The 12070-nt window shown below is 40.4% G+C and overlaps 1 protein-coding gene across 4 annotated transcripts in view; it reads left to right on the forward strand.

Moving 5' to 3' along the window:
* Positions 1–12070, forward strand: part of Dhod (dihydroorotate dehydrogenase 2) — a 141458-nt gene that overhangs the window by 39050 nt on the left and 90338 nt on the right. The gene's annotated exons all lie outside the window — the stretch shown is intronic.

Below are 12070 nucleotides of genomic sequence, written 5' to 3' on the forward strand. Positions count from 1 at the left end.
CTGGACTTCTTTCACACAAGATATCTGTCCATAGTGGCCTGTACCTCTCGTTCCTTTATCACTTCCCTAAAGTGTTTCACAACATTGTCAGTGTACAGGTTGCCAACACGGCTTGCAATAGCTGTGTGAGGGTGATTTTCATCCATGAAGGTTTGCACTTCAAGCCACTTTGCACAGATTTCCTTTATCTTTGTAGTAGGCAACTTCTTCAATTTCTCTCTCCCCTCCTCTGAACCAGTTTCCCCAGGTCTGGCCTCTTGCTCTTGAAGTTGATCTATCAGCTCATCAGTGGTTAGTTCTTCATTGTCCTCCTCCACCAACTCTTCCACATCCTCCCCACTAACCTCCAACCCCAAGGACTTTCCCAATGCCACAATGGATTCCTCAACTGGCACAGGATTCTCAGGGTTAGCCTCAAACCCTTCAAAATCCCTTTTGTCTACACATTCTGGCCACAGTTTCTTCCAAGCAGAGTTCAAGGTCCTCTTAGTCACTTCCTCCCAAGCCTTACCTATAAGGTTTACACAATTGAGGATATTAAAGTGATCTCTCCAAAACTCTCTTAGAGTCAGTTGAGTTTCTGAGGTCATTACAAAGCACCTTTCAAACAGAGCTTTTGTGTACAGTTTCTTGAAGTTGGAAATAACCTGCTGGTCCATGGGCTGCAGGAGAGGAGTGGTATTAGGAGGCAAAAACTTCACCTTAATGAAGCTCATGTCCCCATAAAGTCGCTCTGCCACGTCTGTAGGATGACCAGGGGCATTGTCTAACACCAGGAGGCACTTAAGTTCTAATTTCTTTTCAGTTAGGTAATCTTTCACATTGGGGGCAAATGCATGGTGTAACCAGTTATAGAAAAATTCCCTAGTGACCCATGCCTTACTGTTTGCCCTCCACAGCACACACAAATTATCCTTGAGGACATTCTTTTGCCTGAACGCTCTGGGAGTTTCAGAGTGATACACTAATAAAGGCTTCACTTTGCAATCACCAGTAGCATTGGCACACATGAGAAGAGTAAGCCTGTCTTTCATAGGCTTATGTCCTGGGAGTGCCTTTTCCTCCTGAGTAATGTAGGTCCTGCTTGGCATTTTCTTCCAGAACAGGCCTGTTTCATCACAATTAAACACTTGTTCAGGTTTCAGTCCTTCAGTTTCTATGTACTCCTTGAATTCCTGCACATATTTTTCAGCCGCTTTGTGGTCCGAACTGGCAGCCTCACCATGCCTTATCACACTATGGATGCCACTACGCTTCTTAAATCTCTCAAACCAACCTTTGCTGGCCTTAAATTCACTCACATCATCACTAGTTGCAGGCATTTTTTTAATTAAATCGTCATGCAACTTCCTAGCCTTTTCACATATGATCGCTTGAGAGACGCTATCTCCTGCTAGCTGTTTTTCATTTATCCACACCAATAAGAGTCTCTCAACATCTTCCATCACTTGCGATCTTTGTTTCGAAAACACAGTTAAACCTTTGGCAAGAACAGCTTCCTTGATTGTCTTTTTGGTGCCCACAATAGTAGCGATGGTTGATTGGGGTTTCTTGTACAACTTGACTAGGTCGGCGATACGCACTCCACTTTCATACTTATCAATGATCTCTTTCTTCATTTCAATGGGTATTCTTACCCTTATTGGTGTACGGTTGGCACTAGAAGCTTTCTTGGGGCCCATGGTCACTTATTTTCCAGAAACAGCACCGAAAACACTGTAATAATACGAAATATTCCGAGTGTATGCTTGGATGTTAGCGCGGAGGCTGGCTGGTAAACAATGGCACGGGCGGCACATGTGAGGCTGGCTGAGGGCGCACATTGGACGCGTCTCGGACGAAAATCGGTGAGCGGGTTTTTAATCGGTATGCGCGGCAAAAATTTTGCGATTAAAGTAAGCGGTATGCGAAATAATCGCTATGTGATGCCATCGTTATGCGGGGGTCCACTGTATATATCAGGTTTCTATGTTATTTATATTGTTTATTATTTCATATAAGATGAACTGTGATAGATAAATAAGCCGTAGAGTTGATGATAGTGAAATATTCAAGGGGTATTTTGTCCTGTCTCCAGACAAACACTCGTTGGCCGCTGCCGCCACATATACAATGATATATTTTATTCATTCTAGAGTATATATCAGGTTTCTGTGTTACTTATATTGTTTATTATGTCATATTAGATGAACTGTGATAGATAAATAAGCCGTATAGATGATATTAGCGAAATTATTCAAGAAGTATTTTGTCCGGTCTCCAGACAAACTCGTCTACCACCGACACCGCCCATACCACTACATGAGTCTTATAGGAGTCAGGAATCGCGGGAAGAACTAAAAGCCATAAATGAAATCGAAAGAAACCCAAAGTATTTCTTTTCCTATGCCAAATCAAAGTCGAGAACAATGTCCAGTATTGGGCCCCTACTTAAACAAGATGGGTCCTACACAGATGACAGCAAGGAAATGAATGAGCTACTCAAGTCCCAATATGACTCAGTTTTTATCAAGCCGCTAACCAGACTGAGAGTCGACAATCAAAATGAATTTTTTATGAGAGAGCCACAGAATTTAGTTAACACAAGCCTATCTGAAGTTATCCTGACGCCAAACAACTTCGAACAGGTGATAAATGGCATGCCCATGCACTCTGCCCCAGGGCCAGACTCATGGAACTCCGTGTTCATCAAGAACTGCAAGAAGCCCCTATCACAAGCTTTTACCATCCTATGGAGAGGGAGCATGGACATGGGGGTCATCCCGCAGTTACTAAAAACAACAGACATAGCCCCATTCCACAAAGGGGGCAGTAAAGCAATAGCAAAGAACTACAGACCGATAGCACTAACATCCCATATCATAAAAATCTTTGAAAGGGTCCTAAGAAGCAAAATCGCCACCCATCTAGAAACCCATCAATTACACAACCCAGGGCAACATGGGTTTAGAACAGGTCGCTCCTGTCTGTCTCAACTATTGGATCACCAAGACAAGACAAGGTCCTAGATGCACTAGAAGACAAAAAGAATGCAGATGTAATATATACAGACTTTGCAAAAGCCTTTGACAAGTGTGACCATGGTGTAATAGCGCACAAAATGCGTGCTAAAGGAATAACAGGAAAAGCTGGTCGATGGATCTAAAATTTCCTCACAAACAGAACACAAAGAGTAGTAGTCAACAGAGTAAAGTCCGAGGCAGCTACGGTGAAAAGCTCTGTTCCACAAGGCACAGTACTCACTCCCATCTTGTTCCTCATCCTCATATCTGACATAGACAAGGATGTCAGCCACAGCACCGTGTCTTCCTTTGCAGATGACACCCGAATCTGCATGACAGTGTCTTCCATTGCAGACACTGCAAGGCTTCAGGTGGACATCAACCAAATCTTTCAATGGGCTGCAGAAAACAATATGAAGTTCAACGATGAGAAATTTCAGTTACTCAGATATGGTAAACATGAGGAAATTAAATCTTCATCAGAGTACAAAACAAATTCTGGCCACAAAATAGAGCGAAACACCAACGTCAAAGACCTGGGAGTGATCATGTCGGAGGATCTCACCTTCAAGGACCATGACATTGTATCAATCGCAGCTGCTAAAAAAATGACAGGATGGATAATGAGAACCTTCAAAACTAGGGATGCCAAGCTCATGATGACACTCTTCAGGTCACTTGTTCTATCTAGGCTGGAATATTGCTGCACACTAACAGCACCTTTCAAGGCAGGTGAAATTGCTGACCTAGAAAATGTACAGAGAACTTTCACGGCGCGCATAACGGAGATAAAACACCTCAATTACTGGGAGCGCTTGAAGTTCCTGAACCTGTATTCCCTGGAACGCAGGCGGGAGAGATACATGATTATATACACATGGAAAATCCTAGAGGGACTAGTACCGAACTTGCACACGAAAATCACTCACTACGAAAGCAAAAGACTTGGCAGATGATGCAACATCCCCCAGTGAAAAGCAGGGGTGTCACTAGCACGTTAAGAGACCATACAATAAGTGTCAGGGGCCCGAGACTGTTCAACTGCCTCCCAGCATACATAAGGGGGATTACCAATAGACCCCTGGCAGTCTTCAAGCTGGCACTGGACAAGCACCTAAAGTCGGTACCTGACCAGCCGGGCTGTGGCTCGTACGTTGGTTTGCGTGCAGCCAGCAGTAACAGCCTGGTTGATCAGGCTCTGATCCACCAGGAGGCATGGTCACAGACCGGGCCGCGGGGGCGTTGACCCCCGGAACTCTCTCCAGGTAAACTCCAGGTAATATATATATCAGGTTTCTATGTTATTTATATTGTTTATTATGTCATATTAGATGAAGTGAGATAGATAAATAAGCCGTAGAGTTGATATTAGCAAAATTATTGAAGCACAGAATTCCACTGGAACGGATTAATTGCATTTCAATTAATTTAAATGAGGAAAATTGACTCTGGAAATGAGCAAATCCATTTGCGAGCAAGGTCATGGAACGGATTAAACTCGCAAGTAGAGGTTCCACTGTATGTACAGGAGAAGGGGGTACTAACTCCTTGCTCCCGTCATTTTAGTCGCCTCTTACGACATGCATGGCTTGTGGAGGAAGAATTCTGTTCCACTTCCCCATGGTGTTGTGTACCAGTTATCAGTATACAGCAGGGCCCCGCTTTACGGTGTTTCACTTTATGGCGTTCTGCTAATACGGTCATTTCAAATTATGACCAAAACTCGCTATACGGCTCCCCCCACCTGACTTTCTAATATGGTCACCGCGCCCCACCTTGTTTGTTTACATTCTTCGTGAGCTCAGTAAGCACTAAGTCTCTCCATTTTGTCTGGAAACTCCAAAATTTCAAATGTTTTTAAAAGTTATTTCATATTTTATATATACTCTGATAATTATACTTATGTATACCTGTACTTAAATAAACTTACATACTGTGCTGGCATGCAGGTACACATTGAAATCAGTAAGAGTGTCTTATGTCTCCAAACGTCATATTAGTAATGATAATAATAATCATCGAGTCTCATTTAAATGTCGTATATTACGTTAAATACACATTTTCATTAATCCATCTATGATATTTTTTCAAAATTATATAATAAACACGATACATAACATAAAAAGATGATAAATACACCCCACAATAGAATAAATAAACATAAATATGAGATGTGGTAGCAGACGACTTGCACAAGTGACGCCATATTAGAAATGCTAATAATAATAATAATAATCACCGAGTCTCATTAAATGTTGTATATTACGTTAATATACACATTTTCATTAATCCATCCATGATATTTTTTTCAAAATTATATAATAAACACGATACATAACATAAAAAGATGATAAATACACCCTACAATAGAATAAATAAACATAAATATGAGATGTGGTAGCCAGATAACTTGTACAAGTGATGCCAAGAATAACATTTTCTCTAATCTAACATAAGAGAAAATGTGTTACTGGGGGTAACTGTAGAAAATTATTCCTTTCGTATGTATGTAAGTAAGTTTATTCAGGTATACACAAATACAGTTACATAGATTATCATACATAACAACATATGTGTAGAGAACCTAGGATAACCCAAAAAAGTAAGAGTGACTTATTTCCATTGCCTTCACTCAGAGCATCATTTCTTCTCAAAATGATGTTACATGAGAATGGGAGTGTTCTTCTTTATTTATTCTACCGTATCAATGTAGAGACAACCTGTACACAATGTAACTTGTACACAAACCAGACGTGTACACTTCGTTTACAAAACTTACCTTCGCCTGGTTTGTTTACATAACTCTGCGCCTGTCCTCTCTCATGCACTCATTCTTTCTCTCTCTCATTTATTCGTTTTATCTCATTTACTTACTCCTGACCCTACATTAAGACTACAAATATTTTAAGGTAAGTAATGAGTGAACTGTATATACATTTTATCGCTCTGGGATGCTTAAATGTAATAGAATATTATGTGTAGGTGGGTTGGCCTGGTATGGTAGCCCGGCTGACTACCATACATACCACACTTGATTTTTTACAATAAATACTACTCATCTCACCCTATATTTTAAGGTAAGTAATGAGTGAACTGTATATACATTTTATCGCTCTGGGATGCTTAAATATCATAGAATTGTATGTGTGGGTAGGGTGGCCTGGTATGGTAGCCTGGCTGACTACCATACATACCACACTTGATTTCTTACAATAAATACTACTTGTCTCATCCTAGATTAAGACTATAAATATTTTAAGGTAAGTAATGAGTGCACTATGTGTGTATTGTACTTTTTTATTGTTTTTTGATGCCTGGTTCTATTGCTAACTTAATATATGTTAGTGTAAACTTGTTATCTAGTGTTTGTATGCATTTGTAAGTGGAAAAAAAGGGTGTTCCACTTTACGGTGGTTTCCGCTTTACGGCGGTAGCCTGGAACCTAACCAGCCGTATAATTGGGGCCCTCCTGTATAATGTATGCCCCTTACCAAGATAAGGTGCCATCATGCTTCTCACTACATCACCTGAGATACCCAGTAACATTCTGGTATCTTTCAATGTTTTGTTTCCCATGTATACATTAATATCCAATACCAGGCCACTGTCACAGTTACAGAGTACAAACAGTTTTATACCAAAGCGTTTCCTCTTGGTCGGTATATACTGCTTGAATGACAGCCTACCTTTGAACAAAATCAAAGACTCGTCATTTACAAGATTCTTTAATGGATAAAAGTACATGTTGAACTTTTGTTTCAGATACATAAAAACATTTCTAATCTTGTATAACCTGTCACTTCTGTCAGGCCTGGTTTTGTCAGAGAAGTGCAACATACGTAACAGTAAGATAAACATGTTCACTGGGATGATTTCACTGAAGACCGGGGTACAAATTAACCGATCTGTTGACCAGTGTGATTTTATATTATGCTTATAGACATGAGGCATAAGCATTATTGTTGCAAAAAGCAAATACATTTCAGCAACAGTTGTCTCTTTCCACCGGTGTAGTCTTGACTGTGGTGATATGATCGTATTTGCCATGGTGTACTCAAAATACTTGTTACTTTCCCTGACAATAGTTTCCATCAGTGGCTGGTCAAAGAATAGTTCAAAGAATTCCATTTCATTTGCAGTGTTTCCAAGGGGACAAGTTGGTAGAATTCCACTTTGAGAGTCATCAAAGTGGTGGGGCTTGGGAACAAAATTGGGATTTTGCTGCCAATCCCAGATACGGTTTGCTGGTGGATACTGGACATCATAAGCTGGTTGCGGTGGTAGTTGTAGTTGTGGTGGGGTGGTGGCTGATGGTCCGCTTTGTCCTTGAGCTGAGGAGTCAGCGGCGTGGGTCCCACCCTGGGCTGGTGAGTCATGCATGGCCGTGGCACTGCCATCACCACTACCACCACCTACTGATGCCTGTGGTCTATCCATGCCAAGTGTAGCCACATCATCCTCACTTTCACTGTCTATTCCTGGTGTAGGGCTACAGGATGTACTCCAGGATGTACTCCATCCCCTGGGCACTGCATAGGGAACACTACCCAAGCGCATGCGGCGGTTTATATACCGACGATTCACTGGTGAATATGATTCCTCACTATCACTACTTGAATGATCGTCAAGAGCAATAAAATCACAATCCACTTCACTGTCATCTTCATTACTGAAGTCAGAGGCCTGGCCATGCAAAAATATTAGTTTTCTCTTGTGACGAGGTACAACTGAATGTGACTGAGACGTGCCCACACCAGAGGTAGAAGGTTGAGGATTGTCAGGATTTTCTGCACTATTTTCGATATCCTGGTCATTCCTTTCGGCCACTAATTGATCAAAGCCATAGAATTCATCTTCATTTCCAGAGACAGAGCTATCAGATAGGAAGAGGAGAGTCCCAATTCGCCTTGGGGTGAGAGCTGCCTTGCAACGCGGCATGGTGAATGGAGGTAACTGAGGCGGCGTTCACACAATGCTATGCGGGCGCCTAGAATTTTTGTTTACAGTGCACACACACCACGCAGACCCGTTCTCTCACATGTAGGCCTACCAGCCTTCTCACACTAAATTTGATGCTGCTAGAATTTTGGCATAGATCTATAGTTTGGACCCTCAACGTATAGCCGTAGATCTACGGCACAGACCCTCAAAGGGTTAAATGTCGATGAAGAAAGGGAGATGGTCATTTTATGTACTCACCAGGGGGGTATAACATCTTTTAGGAGTGAAGAAGGGCAGGATGTGAGTGTGGGGGAGGTGCATGAGGAATTACGTAGAATGAAAGGGGATAAAGCGGCTGGAACTGACAGGATCAAGACAGAAATGTTAAAAGCAGGGGGGGATATAATGTTGGTGTGGTTGGTATTTTTGTTTAATAAATATATGAAAGAGGGGAAGGTACCTAGGGATTTGCAGAGAGCATGTATAGTTCCTTTATATAAAGGGAAGGGGGACAAAAGATATTGTAAAAATTATAGGGGAATAAGTTTACTGAGTATACCAGGTAAAAATGTATGGTAGGGTTATTATTGAAAGAATTAGAGGTAAGACAGAGAGCAGGATTGCAGATGAGGAAGGAGGCTTTAGAGTGGGTAGGGGATGTGTAGATCAAGTGTTTACATTGAAACATATGTGTGAACAGTATTTAGATAAAAGTAGGGAAATTTTCATTGCATTTATGGATTTAGAAAAATCATATGATAGAGTGGATAGGGGAGCAATGTGATAGATGTTGCAAGTGTATGGAATAGGTAGTACAGTGGAACCTCAGTTTTTGTGATTAATCCGTTTGAAAAAATCTGATGAAAACTGAATCATACGAAAACTGAAGCAATATTTCCCATAAGAAATAATGTAAATCCAATTAATCCGTTCCAGACACCCAAAAATATTAACAAAAAAACACATTTTATAGAGAATAACTATAGTTTTACATACAGAAAACAATGAGAAATAAATATGACTAATGAAATGGGTAAATGAACATTTAACATTACTTTTACCTCTATTGAAGACTCTTGTTGGAGCGTGTAAGATGGCGAGGAGGGGAGAGGGAGGAGAGGTTATTGTTTGGAAAGGGAATCCCTGTCCATAAGGAATTCAGGTATCAAGGCCCTATTTGTGTATGCTAGTTCACTTCTTGAATTTGTTGAACCAGCTTCTGCTGGCCCTAAATTCACTAACAGCAGCCCTCATTCCAGGCATTTTCTTTGCAAGATCTGCATGCAACAGCCTTGCCTTTTAGCAAATTATCATCTCCAAAACGCTAACTGTTGTGCATTGATCCATGCCAACAACAACTTCTCATCATCTTCGATTGTGATATCTGTTTTGTTAGCACATTTATCCCTTTCGCAACATCAGCTTCCTTGATTTTTTGTTTCTTCACTAGGATGGAACTGATCATTGATGCAGACTTCCCATACATCCTGACAAGATCAGCCATGCGTACGCCACTTTTGTACTTTGCTATAAGTTCTTTCTTGAATTCTATTGTGTTTTTCACCTTCTTTATCAAAGGGCTGCACTTGGAACTTTCTTTGGCCCCGTGGTGGCTTGTATAGCAGTCGCACTCAATAAATAAGTACAAAAAACAATGGATTATTATGAAATGTTTTGGATGAACACTCGGGGTGATGCTCACTCAACAAGAAACAAAGGCAGACTGAGTCACGAACGCATGGGATGCTTTGTGTGGGCGCTTGATTCCGAGAAATGAGTGACCGAGTCATGCAGGCAGGCAGACAAGTTTTGTACGGACCATTTTCAACTGTACGAAAACTGAGCGGATGTACAAAAACTGGGAAAAAATTTATGTTAATCTCCAGGGTTTATTACCTGGACCTCAGCAATGAGAGTGGCTACTCTCACCGCTGGGCAACAGCGACCATTGCAAGAACTCGGACAAAATTTCAATGAAAAAAGTCGTCGAAAACTAAATCCCATAAATGCTGTAAAGAGCTTTTATGAGGATAGTGAGGCTCAGGTTAGGGCGTGTAGGAGAGAGGGAGACTACTTCCCAGTAAAAGTAGGTCTTAGACAGGGATGTGTAATGTCACCATGGTTGTTTAACCCGTAAACGGTCCAGGCAGATCTACGTTCACATGTGTAGCGCTCCAAAAGTAGATCTACGTTTTTTTTACATATTTTCAAATATAACAAAAAAAAAAAGTAGATCAAAGTTTTTTTACACATTTTCAAATGTAAAAAAAAAAAGATTACTTTTTTTACATACTTTCAAATGTTGAAAAAAAGGTTAATATATTTTTACATGGGGTTGTAAAAGAAGTACATAAATGCTAGGGTGTTGGGGAGAGGGGTGGGATTAAATTATGGAGAATCAAATACAAAATGTGAGTTGACACAGTTATTTTTTGTTGATAATACGTACTGTGCTTTTGGGAGATTTTAAAGAAAAGTTAGAAAGGCTAGTGGGCGAGTTTGGGAGCATGTGTAAAGGTAGAAAGTTGAAAGTGAATATATATGAGAGTAAGGTGATGAGGGTATCAAATGATTTACATAAAGAAAAACTGGATATCACATTGGAGAGAGGGAGTATGGAAGAAGTGAATATTTTCAGATATTTGGGAGTTGACTTGTCAGCAGATGGGTTTATGAAGGATGAGGTTAGCCAGAGAATTGATGAAGGAAAAAAGGTTAGTGGTGCATTGAGGTATCTGTGGAGACAAAAAACATTATCCATGGAGGCAAAGACGGGAATGTACGAAAGTATAGTGATACCAACGCACTTATATGGGTGTGAAGCTTGGGCTGTAAATGCTGCAGCAAGGAGGCAGCTGGAGGTAGTGCAGATGTCCTGTCTAAGGGCAATGTGTGGTATAAATATTATGTAGAAAATTTGTAGTGTGGAAATTAGGAGGTGTGGAGTTACTAAAAGTACGTATTAGCCAGAGGGCTGAAGAAGGGTTGTTGAGGTGGTTTGGTCATTTAGAGAAAATGGAACAAAGTGGAATGACTTGGAGAATGTATAAATCTGTAGGGGAAGGAAGGTGGGGTAGGGGTCGTCCTCGAAAAGGTTGGAGGGAGGGGGTAAAGAAGGGTTTGTGGACGAGGGGCTTGGATTTCCAGCAAGTGTGTTAGATAGGAGTGAATGGAGACAAATGGCTTTTGGGGCCTGACAAGCTGTTGGAGTGTGAGCAGGGTAATATTTTGTGAAGGGATTCAGGAAAACTGGTTAGCCAGACTTCAGTCCTGGAAATGGGAAGTACAATGCTTGCACTGTAAAGGAGAGATTTGGGATATTGGCAGTTTGGAGTGACTATCTAAACTGTCTTATCTGGGTGCCTCTGCAGAGACTTAATTATGTATGAGTGATGGTGAAAGTGTTGACTGATGATGAAAATTTTTTCTTTCTTTTTGGGGTTTTCTTTCTTTTGGGTCACCCTGCATTGGTGGGAAATGGCTGACACATGAAAAAAGAATTTTTTTTTTTTTTGTCTTTACAAATTTCAGGTAATGAAATTCATTGTTTATGATTTTTTGCAGCATGTTTTGTCCAGATGTAGAGACCAAGCATATATCCTGCTGTTGGAAATACCCTGTACCACTTGTATCATTGTCATCATAAGATGCCAACACATTTTGTAAAGCCTATGAAGCACTTGTAACTAGTATATTCTTCACTATAACTGCTGCCTTTTTTTTTTTTTTAGTAAAAATGGTACTCTTTTCTTCTCACTAAAAACTGCCTGTTCTTACCATGGTGATCCGGCTTCAAATGGTGAAAATTTTCGGATAAATTGGTCAGTAACTCTGAAGATTCAACAAAGAAATGAATGATCCCCATGAGCTTAGTTTTGACTGATGTAACAGGTTTTATTGTACTGTAGTTAGTAGCACTCAATGATTTATACACATTTAACACTTTTGTATATGCAGTATATAATAATAATAACTGAATGTTTTTTCTTTGGACCAACCCTGCTTTGGTGGGAGACTTCTGTTCAGTTAAAACTACACTTTTGTATCTTAACTCATTTCAGGTTTAAATAATAAGCCAAATTGTTGGTCAACACCATTAAAAAAATAATCAATTTGGAATAATACAT

The sequence above is a fragment of the Cherax quadricarinatus genome, chromosome 15, assembly GCF_038502225.1.
Source record: "Cherax quadricarinatus isolate ZL_2023a chromosome 15, ASM3850222v1, whole genome shotgun sequence".
NCBI lineage: Eukaryota > Metazoa > Arthropoda > Malacostraca > Decapoda > Parastacidae > Cherax > Cherax quadricarinatus.